Here is a 13,666-nt window from a genome sequence, read left to right as displayed (position 1 = left end):
GCTGCAAGGAGGTCAGTATATCTACGTGACTGTGGCTTGGAGGGTGCCACAGCTGACGTAGATATACTGTAGTGGTGGGGAAAGTGGTTAAATCTGAAATTAGATGCACAAATGAAACACACTGCGTAATGTCATTCCTGCTACAAGATTTGTATTTTTGCTCACTTGCAATGCTGGTCTCCAGATACTGGTTCTTTCTTTAGCAAAATATGTGGCACGGAAACTACTCCTCTTGCAGCAATGGGAGAGAAAGAGAAACGCATTTTCTGCTTGCTGAAGGAAAACCTTTAGCAGAAGACCTGCAGCAACTGATCATTAAATTGGTGTCTACTTTGAATACTTCAACCAAAAATACATAGACAATGGGGTATCATAAATCTGGTGTACAAAAAAAGAAATGGTATATTGATACAGGAGCTGCTGATTTGATTGTAGTTTAAAATGGTCCATACTGTTTACAGTACTTGTTCAATTTTAGATAAGGGCATTGAAAATACATTGGTTGTGTGATTTTTTTTTTTTTTTTGTGTGTCTCTCCAATACTCTGCCCCGCCCACCCCGGTCACATTCTCCATATTCACACTCTGAAATCCTGTATTATTGCCTGTTTTGTATCTGCTGCTTAGCCCTGCCCAGTCCCTCACACACTGCTTGCCTCTTCCTCCACATGATTGGTGCAGAAGTTGGTTTGGGTGTCATAGTCCCATGCCATTCTCCTGTGTGCTGCATGTGGTCATGATGATATGCATGCAATGTGAATGCCCCAAGGTGTAGAGACAGAGCTAGAACAGGAAGAGCATCAGAATTAAATTTATTGAAAATCGATCTAAACGCATTATTGCACCATTATGCTGGATACACACCATGCGTTTCCGCGTTCGATGCGTCCGTCGATACGCGTCGATTCGATTATTTCAGACATGTCTGATTCAAGCTTCGATGGATCGTTAGGTCGATTTGCCATACTTTACATGGCAATCGACCTAAAAATCATCGACATTCGTTCGGAAATGCTCGAAAATAATCGTATCGACGCGTATCGACGGACGCATTCGACGCGGAAACTCATGGTGTGTATCCAGCATTAGATCCAATGCAACTCTATGGGCCATCGATCTGCTGCCAGCAGCAGATCGCCCGAGATTTTCCATCCTGTCAGATAGATCAAATCGATCGAAATTGATTGAAATCGGCTGCAAATCGATTTTGCTGATTTGAAAGAATCCATTTCTAATCGATTCTATAGAATCGATCGATGGCTGAAATCGACGAGTGTATGGGCCCCTTCAGTTGAGGTCTATTGCGAATCTGTCAGTAGGCTATGCAGTAGTGCCTAGCCATTGAGCAACTCATTTGTTCCTAAGGGCTATTTCACACTAGAGCCCTTTTTCAGCGTTTTAACGCAAAGTCTATACTTTGCATTAACCAAGGTAAAAGGAAAGTCCATAGACTTTCATTTTACCTTTCACACCCGATGCTGCGTTTCGATGCGTTGCGGTACGACGCACCTAGACGCATTTTATCGTCGGTAATCTGCGTTTCCCCGTCGGGTTAATTGATACTACCGCCGCTACTCAGCGTCGCAACGCAGATTCCCGACGACAGCCGCAGGCTACTCAACGCGTGCAGGAGAACGGCTCCTGCACGTGTTGTTAGATGTGAAACGAGCCTAATCCTTTTTTCTATAGTACCCACCAACTATTCACACCAGCCTGTGAATCACATGCTGCACTAATCAGCTAACATTTAGACTAAATACACAAATCCTGCAAGTCTGGAGTATCAACAGCTGTAATGCTGGGTACATACTATGAGATTTTCTGGCCGATTTAGATCATTTAGTCAGATTCATTATTTCCAACATGTCCGATTTGCTTTCCGATCGCTTTCCGAGCATTTTCCGGTTGATTTCAGTTAACTGTAATAGGAAATAAGATTGGAAAATGCTCGGAAATCGATCGGAAAGCAAATCGGACATGTTGGAAATAATCAATCTGACAGTAAATCGGCCAGAAAATCTCAGTGTGTACACAGCATAACACTGCCCAAACTTCCTAAACTGATGACCCTCTACCTAAATGATAGCTTCTGTACTTCCTTGACACCCACCAATAAGAGCATATATTCACTGCAGTGGAGTGGCATCACCCAGCTAGAAGATAAGGGAATATGGTCATCAGAGATTGATTCTGACTGGAGATTGGTACATTATCTTTTATCATTATACTGTTACTTGTCTATACATGGCTGAAATAAGAGAGACTAAATGGCCCTGTAAATCGGGATTGGTGGGAACATGTGATGTGAAATCAATGTTCAGCAACATGTGCAGGATAGTTCTCAGGTTTAATGATAACAGCAACAGTAATAAAGCTTCTGTCTTGGAACTTTGATCAGCAGGTGCAAGTATGGCAGATATGAGTACATTCGTTACCATTTAGTTACCGTTTAAGTAGTGAAGACGGGAAGTGGTTCTGGAGTCACAAATGTTGATACCCCATACAAGAAGGGGTTGTGTGATCTGTGCAGTGATTGTTAGTGATTATTGCTGCATTATATTCACAGGCTGGTGTGTATTGGTTGTGGGTGCTGTTGCAAGATTGATTAGCGAAGAAGGGGATATGTAGTGGCTGGACAGTTGTTTTTTTTTGTTGATCGACAAATTCACATTGTCATATACTGTACTTGCTTACAGAGTGCAAACATTTGTTTGAGAACCCTTTTAACCTGGGTGCTGTGCCGCTCCACATTGCGCTTCCCCGCTACAAGGGCCATACAAATCTATGGAGACTTGCACACTTCATGCGGTGCGACCGAAGTATCAAGTTGCCACATTCCCTGTCAGTACCATAGCGCAGGGTCATATGAAGACGGATTCCTGCAGCCTTAATGGTTTTAGTAAAATGGGGGGATATGGCATTTTGTTTTGCATAAATAATGATTACTATTAATAGCCCTTTGACAGCTCTTTCAATATATGGTGATTGAACAGTATAAATGCAACATGGTCCCACTATATATATATATATATATATATATATATATATATATATATATATATATATATATATATATATATATATATATATTCTTTATTTTTCCACAATTTTTTTTTTCCATACAAAATTATTACAAAATACACATCATTCCATAATCACCCATTACATAACACTAGATCTATAATTCTACCATGATTAAAGAGAACCCGAAGTCTGTTTAAAGAATGTTATCTGCATACAGAGGCTGGATCTGCCTATACAGCCCAGCCTCTGTTGCTATCCCAAACCCCCCTAAGGTCCCCCTGCACTCTGCAATCCCTCATAAATCACAGGGTTCTCTTTAAAGAGGAGTCAGCTTGCTCGGTCCCCTCACTTTTCTATACCTGGGATGTTTTATTTCGTTTTCAAATTTTTTTTTTTAAATGTTGTGCAGTATAACAAAAACAATAATAAAAAAAAAATATTGCTAACAACTCTACATACCATAAAATGTAATCTGTTTTAACAAGCAATTGACACCAATACAAAACAGATATGATTTCAAGTCTTTATGCCCTGTCTTCTATACAAAAGCAACAGTGATTAGGCACAAATAGAAATGTAAAATGTCACATGTCCACATCTAGCAAATGTCATTACTTTTAAATTGGAGCCACAGCATCCATTAAATAGTCATCACCCTAGAATTATGCATCAGCATTTACAGGGTACCCATAGCCAAAGCCTTTGGTATCAGGCAAAAGAGACAATAGCCCTATTTCACATTTTGTTCGTAAATAAGAGGTTTTAAAAGATGCATTTTACTTTATCTGGGTGGGCATAGTGATCTGGTTGGATCTGTGATCTAATTAGGAAGTGACTAGAAAGCATAACTGGCCCCTCTTTATTATAATTCCCCACTTTTTTTGGGGGGGGGGGGGGGGGGGGAATAGGACATTGAAGTTTGTCAAAAGCCTTTTCCTTCAACATTGGAGTCGAGGTGCTTTGTGTATGGGAAGGATTTGCTACCTTCATTCACAAGGGAACACCCCCACACCCATGATTCATATGAGCTGGCCGGTTAGCCATCTTACTGGGAGGGGAAGAGAGACACACATTCGCTGTTCTCTGTTCGCTGTTTTTTTTCCTACTGGCCTCATCCAGCATGACTTAAAGTCTTTATGAAGTGGTACACTGTTCAGCTATGCGGTTGTTTTTATTACCCTGTTTCCCTGAAAATAGCAGTGTCTTCTATTAATTTTTGCATCAAAAGATGTGGTAGGGCTTATTTTCAGGGGTTGTCTTATATTTCTTTGAAGTAGGAAAATATGCATGGATCCCATCTCAGTTCTTTGAAGTCATTTGTGGTTGGTTATTATTATCATCATATTATATTTCTAAAGTACCAACATATTATACAACATAATAAGTAGGGCTGCAGAAGACCACAATATACAAATACATACAAAACTACATACTGTGACATAGAGGAAGAGGACCATGCCCCTCTTGTCCAGGGAGCAATAGTGGTCTGTGGTTCTTTGCAGACTGCAGTGGTATCAGAGTAGGCTGGATATCATCTGTCCATTTTAACCCCCATTCAGGAGCAAGATACATTTTACATTTGTGCTTTGCAATGATTTCGTTTTTCATTTTTAGCCTATGTGAGCAAATTTAGTACACCTTTAAAAAAAAAAAAAAAAAAAAAAAAGAGGGGTTTCTTTCTGCAGCATATAGATAAATAGCAGCTATTTTCCCTCCTCCTTTTCTTTCAAATAGATTTTTATTAAAGTTTTAGGAACATAACCAGTACAGTAAGACATTAAGGGAAATTATGAAACACCATTCTTACAAAAACATGTCTGAAGCCAAAATACAAAGATATATCAACCGCCAGTCGTTAAAAATGTCTAAGTTATTAATAATCCTGGGTAGGCAGTCCATGAGGATATGGATTGATAGCAAGTAGTCAAGTGGTTTCCCCTCCTATTTTTAACATTTCATTTTTTTACAATATATACGGTTGTATATGCCGTCTATATAACTATGCCAAATAGTTGTTGTTTATTTTGAGAGGGATATAGTATTGCAGCATAAGTATAATCCAGTTTGTTGTACAAGACTCAGAAATGCCGCTACTAGATTTGCTGACACTTTGTGATGCAAAAATTCCATCTAAATGGGCTTGAGCCCACCAAAGTATTTATTGGCCGAGGGCATAGTAATGTAGAAGATATGATTTTTATGTTTAGTTTTATGAAACCTAGGTCCACACAAACTATGTAACTTTTTCTTAGCATGTTACTTTGCCCATATGTTTCTGTCACACCATGTTACAAACAGTGGAATGATCAGATAGAGCTGAGCTTGAGAAGTGTGTATATGGCCAGAGTTAATAGCTTTCTATCACTTCCCCAGCTTCTAGCCTTTCCACCATTACCATATCCATCCACCATGTCCTGTACTTAATTCCCCTTACAGTGATCCCCCATAGTATAGTGCCCCTCATTATAGTGTTCATTTCTTATAGCGCCGTTATTAATCCTTCCCCATCATACTTACCACTGTTTGTTCTCCACTTTTCGCCCCCTCCCATAATGGCTCCCTTCATTGTAATGCACCTCAATAATGCTTACAGTGTTTATAGTTCCCTCCATAATTAAAGTAACCTCCCACGGTAAATACCCCTTATTACTACTTCTATCATAGCGCTCTTCTCCTTAGGCCCGGTTCACATTAGCGGTTTTTTTGCTGAGCCGGTCGTACTGATCCGTTTTTCCAGCCAGTGTGCTGTAAACTGTCAGTTTTCTATTTGTTACTATGTAGCTGCAAAACCTTCCGTTTCCGTTCTGTTGAGCAAAACGGTCCGGAAAATTAGGTCCTGCAGCTTTTTTTTTTTTGTCCATTCAGAGGAACAGACCACGAAACTGTACAGCCGGTTCCGTTGGCAAATGCAGATGTTAACCGGGCCTTAGTGTTCCATCCATGCATTAAAGCCCATTTAGTATGTATTTTTGTCTAACTACCAACTTAGAACTCATTTCTTGTGCACTCGGGGTATAGCAATAGGTGTTGCAGAGGCTACGACCGCATCGGGGCCCTTGGGCCAGAGGGGCCCCAAGGGATCCTCATTAAACTACAATATTAGCTCTCTACTGGTCCAGTGCTCATAATGATCACTTCTATAGATACTTTGAATAGTGGTAATCATTAACAAACTGTTCCGCCTCCTGACCTGTTTATCACCCGAGCGGAGTCCTGAAATGGTAAATAGTTTTATTGCATTATTGAGCAGCACTTTAAAACAACCCTCGAAAAATACTCTAGCACTTGTTACCACTATGTTCCCTTTTCAACTTCTAATAATGGAAGCTTCGCCACTTTATAACAAGTGTATTTTTTTTTTATTTTTATTAAGAGCTGCAGCTGTTCTGATACTGCATGACACCGTAGCAACAGAATAGTATTTTGTATACAAGAATTCCCAGCATGCCAGTGTTTTATGGTTTACTGCAACAATAAACTCAATTAGTGGAGATGGAGAGGGAATACCAAGAACTGCCACTTTTTGACCGGAATTGCAGTGTATTAAAGTAACAGACATAGGCCTCAATTCACTAAGATCATGCTAGAGATAATAAGGCAAGAGAAAATTTACCTCCACACGTGAGTTATCTTACCTCTTCATTCCTTAAGTTACCTCTCCTGTAGTTAATTTACCTCCTCTGTAGTTAATTTACCTCCTCTGTAGTTATTTTCACACGCAGTTAATTAACAGCCTGTCTTTAACTCTGGAGTTATTTTAAGGATTGGAGAGTTAATTTAAAGACAGAAGAGTTAACTTTAGGCTTGCCTGAGGTAAAATGTTTCCTGAATACTACATGCCTTATCACCATGGTAACAACTCTAGAAGAGTTATTAAAGACAGGAGATAAGTTTAGTGAATTGAGGCCATTGTGTGTGCTTGTAAAACTATAACTCCACTTATACATAAATTTTTACCAACATACAGTGCCAGCTCTTTCCCTCCCTGACAATTCTGGTTTGCATGCAATTATATGCAGCTTGGAACTGGGCCAATAAGATACACTTACCTGCAGATTTAGACTTACCTTTTTCCATGCTGCATACCCCCAGTTTGCATTTTAACTTGCATGCAAGCCACAATTCTTACCATCTCACTAACCATCCCTAGTTCCAGATCCCATCACAGGAGCTGCATCGTTAAAGGACATCCGAGGTGAAAATAAACTGATTAGAAAAACAATTGTATCTTTCCTCCTTCTCATAAAAATGACTTTTTTTTTTTTTTTAGATATCCCACAGTTTTTATATTTATAATGTATTTTTTAAGTTTTTACTGTTTCATTGTCTTTGCTTAATGACTCCTTCATTGAAGTATGCCAGAGCTCATATCTATGTATTATTGACCCTTTTTATCTCTTTCCCACTCTCAGAAGCCATTTACTAACTGGAAAGTGTTTTATGGCTGTAATTACTTATCAGTGATGGTTATGCTATAGTCTGACACAGTACGACTCGGATAGAAACTGTCACTTGCATACCTGATGTTTAACTCTTTCAGGCAGAGAAAGAAAGAAAAGAAACACAGAAAAAGTGGAAAACGGAGGAGCGCTCCATAGTGTTAAACCAGTTTTATTGGATTAAAATACTCATAAAACAATTGCACTTACTAGAAGGTAGATGCATACAAGCATATCAGATAAGGGCAAAGCCCTGTCTTGGAACCCTGGGGAGCCGCCTTCTACGGCCTCCGTGGCCTGCAGGGGTTGTGGTCCAGGTGGAAGGGACGGGGGTGGCTGGCCCTGGGGACTTGAGCGCGCTGGCAGCGTCACAGCGCGTTTCGGCAAATCCTCGCCTCAGGTGACGCCGCCAGCCGGCACGCAGGTTTAAATAGAAGTGGTCACCATATTGGTTAATGGGGCTTGCCGTGGTAGCCAGGGGGGGGGGGGGGGGGGGGGGGCACCGAGATGGGTGGTATATGGGTGACTGCTGGGTATTGGAGCCAATAGAACTAATAACAGCAGTGGGAGTGTTCTTAGACTTGGAGGGAGAGCCAGCCATTGGATGAGCTGGCTCAGCTGTCAGCCTGGGGGGAAGGCTGATATGAAGGGTTGCTCTTGCAACCTGTATATACAAGGAGGAATATGTGTGCCTGGGGATCGTGCGGATCCCCAGGCTGGGGGGCTGAAGTGCGATCTCATGTTATTTGAGATCAGAGTAGTATGCTTACACTTGTGGCTGCGGGGATCGGACTGGGGATGGGGCATGAGGAAGGAGTCTGCCCGGGGGGCAGGGCGCAACTCCCTTTTGCAAAAAGAGAGTTGCCACCACCCAAGATGGATCAGTAATGTACCTCGCAGCCAATTTTGCCATCTAAGGAACTGCTCAACTACTAGAGATAACATACAAGCAGACCACCTGACAAAAAAGTTCATAGAAAAGGGGCATGAGATAATTAAAGTAACAGAAGCAAGGTAAGCGTACGAAAACGCAGGGGCCCTCACCAAAACCAAAACAGGACCCTCCAAAAATACTGGTCCTCATTTTGTAACCACCTATAACAGCAAATCCGGGCAGATCAACAATAGCATTAAATCCAATTGTCCCCTTCTCCTCAGAGACCCCATATTAGCCAACTGTCTAAAAGAACCCCCTCAGACCATCTTCAGGAAAGCAAGCTCCCTAAAAAATCAAATAGCCAGAAGTAATGTCGAGACAAATAAAGAAAACAAGCACAGTAAAGCGTCCAAGATTAGAGGAAACTACATATGTGGCAAATCCCGCTGCAAGTGTTGCAAATTCCTTAAAAAGTTGCAAAACCATAGAGCTCGAAAACGTAACGATTCAGATCAAGCAACTCATAACATGCTCCACCACCTTTGTAGTATACTTACTGTCCTGTGGATGTTCAAAATCCTATGTAGGCCGTACTACACTTCCACCTAGAGAACGCTTCGGTGAACACCGACGAGGAATAGAAGACTGTCTGTCTACAAGGACACAGTGTACAAAGACATTTTTACGAAAAACGCAGCCAATCCACTGACAGTCTATCCGTGGTGGGGTTAAAGGCAATACCTGCGGAACTCCCAGAGGGTATCAGGTTTCGGAAACTATGCAAGAGAGAAGCTTTCTGGATCTTCAAGACCAACTACCTGTCACCCATAGGCCTCAACAAGGAAGTAGAAACCGCCAATTTCATTTAGGGTTTCTTTTTCCTTCTTCCCTCTCCCTCAAGTTCAGGCTTATACTCAATCTATTTTTATTGATATTTCACTAGCCCGAGACTCAAATGCCATTACTTTGACCTTTACATCTTTGTTCCCACCAGTGCGTGTTTTTCCCCCACTGCACTTCCAGTTCATCCTATGGCTGACTCTCCCTCCAATTCTGAGAACACTCCCCCTTTGTACATACAAGTTGCCACAGCAACCCTTCCCCTTGCGTTGACAGCTGAGCCAGCTCATCCAATGGCTGGCTCTCCCTCCAAGTCTGAGAAAACTCCCACTGCTGTTAGTAGTTCTATTGGCTCCACTACCCAGCAGTCACCCATACACCACCCATCCCGGTGACTCTTCCCCTGGCTACCACGGCAAGCCCCATTAACCAATATGGCGACCACTTCTATTTAAACCTGCATGCTGGCTGGCGGCGTCACCTGATGAAGGTGAGGATTCGCCGAAACGCGTTGTGACGCTGCCAGCGTGCTGAAGTCCCCAGAGCCAGCCACCCCCGTCCCTTCCACCTGGACTACGACCCCTGCAGGCCACGGAGACCGTAGAAGGCGGCTCCCCTGGGTTCCAAGACAGGGCTTTGCCCTTATCTGATATGCTTGTATGTATCTACCTTCTAGTAAGTGCAATTGTTTTATGCGTATTTTAATCCAATAAAACTGGTTTCACACTATGGAGCACTCCTCCGTTTTCCACTTTTTCTGTTTTTTTCACAAGAATGCCTTCAAGCCGGGCATGATGGAGCTCCCAACTGTGTGAAACCATATATCGCTTGCCCACACATCCCAGAAGCACAAGATTTCCCTTTAAAAAAAAGAAACACAGCCTAGTTATTTGTGTGCTTGGCACTGTACATACACGTCTAACTCATCATGTCACATGTCACCTCGGTTGTCTTTTAAGATAAGTATATCTGTATTCAATGTGTGCAGTTACCGTATTTTTTGGACTATAAGACGCTCCGGACCATAAGACGCACCTAGGTTTAGAGAACAAAAACCAGGAAAAAAACAAATATACTAAACCTGGTGCCTCCATGGTGCAAGGGCGTCTTGTGGAGCTTTGCGTACAAGCAGTGTACCACACCGGCGCCAATGTTTTCTTTTTATACTGAGATGTACAGTATCACTTTGTAAACACAGCAAATGTTGGTCAACTTTCTGTGTGTGACATGCAGCAGTCTGCATTCCAACCTGCTATGACACAATACTATATCCTGTTGCACAGCAGGGGTCACCTAGCCTTCAGTGACACTGCAGTGGTCTCCCTGTTTGGTGATGAAAAGGACTTCTACAAACACTCCACAGCATGTCTGTCAAGTTGTAGTAAACCAGAGCCACAAGTTGCCTGCTATTTAAAAATCCTATTGCCATAGGCACAGCTATGCAGGTAAATGTTAACAGGTTATCCTGCTGTGTAATAGATTACTGCAGAAAGAACTCTGTGCTCTAGAAAATAATAAAATATATACAAAAAGAAAATGATCTTGACAGAGAAGCATAATGAATATTGAGGGCGAGGGGAGTTCTTTAGGGCACTAGGGCACCGTGATAACTTTCCTTTTCATTTGTGGTAACTGTGAAAATCTGTGCTGTGATGGAGTGTATGGTAATGGTGTGTGGTGGTGAAAGTGAAGTCTGTCAGACCTGCCTCCCCTCTGGCAGCTGAATGATGTAAGCATCGCCGATGTGCAAACTCCAAACCCCATTGCATACACCTACCGGGTGCCAGGGATTCAAAAAATAAGGAGGCGCCATCACCAGTGACAATGCTGCTTCAACTAATTTCGTGCACTCGCCGCGATGCCGGAAAGGGGCGGGTCCAAATCGCTTTTCGTTGTCTGCTCGCCATGAGCAGGACGACCAATCCGGTCTGCATGTGATGCTACTGCGTACTGCCGCTCTGCACACCATTCAGCTGCCATAAGGGGCCGGGTCAGAGCCGCTGCAATCATACCCCTTGAGGAAGCCCCCTGTTTACTGGATTAGACTGGTGACCAGTGGGTGTGATCACCATGCCGAGCAGCGCCATCTGGACCACCCACTTGCCCAATCACCATGCGAACAGTGTGCGCAGTACTGCAGGAACATCCTTCCACCTGGATTGCTCCTATGCTTCGCGAGCTGGGCGGTTCATCCCAGTATAAACAGCCACTTCCACATACCCCATCCACTATCGAAGGTGATTGATATCTGTCACTAAATGATGCGATCCTCAGCACAAGGATGGCGCCACCTCATTTTTTTTAATCCCTGGCACCCGGTAGGTGTTTGTGACAGAGTTATGGGGTGTAGTACGGACAGTGGCGCTGGATGAATTTTTAACATTTGGACTATAAGACTCACTGACTTTTCCCCCCTAATTTGGGGGGAGAAAAAGTGCATCTTATAGTCCGAAAAATACAGTGTTTGTTAAAACTTTTGTTTCCTGGCGCAAGGTATAGTTTAATGCTGATTTCAAGTACTTTAAATATTGTTAATGACTATCCTCTTCTGTGGTGTTCTACAGATTAAGAGATAAGTTTGGTGTATAAAAATACGGACAATGGTAAAAGACTTAAGTTGGTAGAAAAAAATAAATGTTAGTGAGTAAAAAAAAATAAACACTACAGTGACCAACTTGCAAGAAACAAAAGGTAGGTAGCCCTGTCCTTACAAGAGGTGGGGAAATACCTGAGGTGTGTATCCAGAGGCAGTACGTTTTTACATTTTGCAAGAAGTAGAGCTTGACAGAAATGGGACTAGATTGTATGCTTGTCTGAAAGATGAGTTTTATGGATGCACTTAGTTATCACGGGTTGAAAAGAGACTGATGTGTTTTGGAAGGAAGTTTCAGAGAAAGGGAGGCCCTTTAGGGAAGTCTTGTATATGTGACTGTGAGGAAGTTATTCTAGAGGACAGTAGGTGTACTTGTGCAGACTGGAGTTGAGTGGCCATATTCAGTATAGGTCAGAGAGATGCTAGTTGGTAGGTTGCACAGCAGTGTATTTCAGTAGTCGAGTCTAGATATCATGTCATGCACTTGCATTTTAGTAGTGTCATGAGTGAGAAATGGTCAGATGCGAGCTTTGTTCTTGAGTTAGAGATGATACGAGGTACCGTATTTTTTGGACTATAAGACGCTCCTGACTATAAGACGCACCTAGGTTTAGAGGACAAAAACCAGGGGAAAAATGTATAATAAAACTGGTGCATCCATGGTGAAGGGGCATATTGTGGATTATGCCCCCTTTGTACCTCATGCCCCCTTTGTACCTCATGCCCCCTTTGTACCTCTTGTGTCCCCCATGTGTCCCCATGTATCCCTGTGTCCCCCATGTATCTCTGTGTCCGCCATGTATCCCTGTGTCCCGCCTTGTATCCCTGTGTCCCGCCTTGTATCCCTGTGTCCCGCCTTGTATCCCTGTGTCCCGCCTTGTATCCCTGTGTCCCGCCTTGTATCCCTGTGTCCCGCCTTGTATCCTTGTGTCCCACCTTGTATCCCTGTATTCCGCCTTGTATCCTCCTCTGCAAGGGCACTGTACAGGGATTCCCCAACATTGCGGCGTGTTGGAGATTCGTATTGGCAGGCGTTCTCTGCATTTGGACTATTTTAAAGAGGATCTGTAACCTCAAAAAATCCCCTGGGGAGTACTCACCTCGGGTGGGGGAAGCCTCCGGATCCTAATGAGGCTTCCCACGCCGTCCTCTGTCCCACGGGGGTCTCGCTGCAGCCCTCCGTGCAGCCGTGACGTAATATTTACCTTCCTGGCTCCTGCGCAGGCGCTCTGACGGCTGTCGGCTCCGAACTACACGGAAATACCCGATCGCCGTCGGGTCTGCTCTACTGCGCAGGCGCAAGTTTCCGGCGCCTGCGCAGTAGAGCGGACCCGACTGAGATCGGGTTTTCCGTGTAGTTCGGAGAGGAAAGCAGCCACAGCGCCCCCGCTGGAGCCAGCAAAGGTGAATATTGAAATTACAGTCGGGCCTGTCGCCGGCTGTTCAGAGGGCTGCAGCGAGACCCCCGTGGGACAGAGGACGGCGTGGGAAGCCTCATTAGGATCCGGAGGCTTCCCCCACCAGAGGTGAGTACCCCCCAGGGGATCTTTTTCATGTTACAGAGTCTCTTTAAGACACAGGGACTTTTTTTTCCCCTCCCCTTTAGTCCAAAAAATACTGTAATTGGAGTCAATGCATGGGATAAATGAGAGAAGAGTCAAATATTCTATGAACATGATTGTAGTAACTTGGATGTGTAGGTGAGAAGTTAAGCAGGGCAGTAGATGGAAAGACCCGTGACGTCTAGAGTGCTTTTTTTTTCTTTTATGACAGCCTTTTTAAGAAAAAAAAAATGCCAGAAGAGAAGGATCAGTAAAAAGAGATCTTAGTCTTTTATCACATTGTGCTCTTCTTTAGATATCATGGAGCCAAGGGCCTGTTTGTATGAGTGCTG

At 43.2% G+C, this 13,666-nt stretch overlaps 1 protein-coding gene across 2 annotated transcripts in view; it reads left to right on the top strand.

The window, feature by feature from the left end:
- UHRF2 (ubiquitin like with PHD and ring finger domains 2) overlaps nucleotides 1-13,666 on the top strand; it is a 149,221-nt gene that overhangs the window by 71,825 nt on the left and 63,730 nt on the right. The gene's annotated exons all lie outside the window — the stretch shown is intronic.

Source organism: Hyperolius riggenbachi, chromosome 1 (assembly GCF_040937935.1).
Source record: "Hyperolius riggenbachi isolate aHypRig1 chromosome 1, aHypRig1.pri, whole genome shotgun sequence".
In the NCBI taxonomy this organism is placed as follows: Eukaryota; Metazoa; Chordata; class Amphibia; order Anura; family Hyperoliidae; genus Hyperolius; species Hyperolius riggenbachi.
The sequence above is the reverse complement of the archived record's forward strand: the minus strand, read 5'-3'. Positions and strand labels throughout refer to the sequence as shown.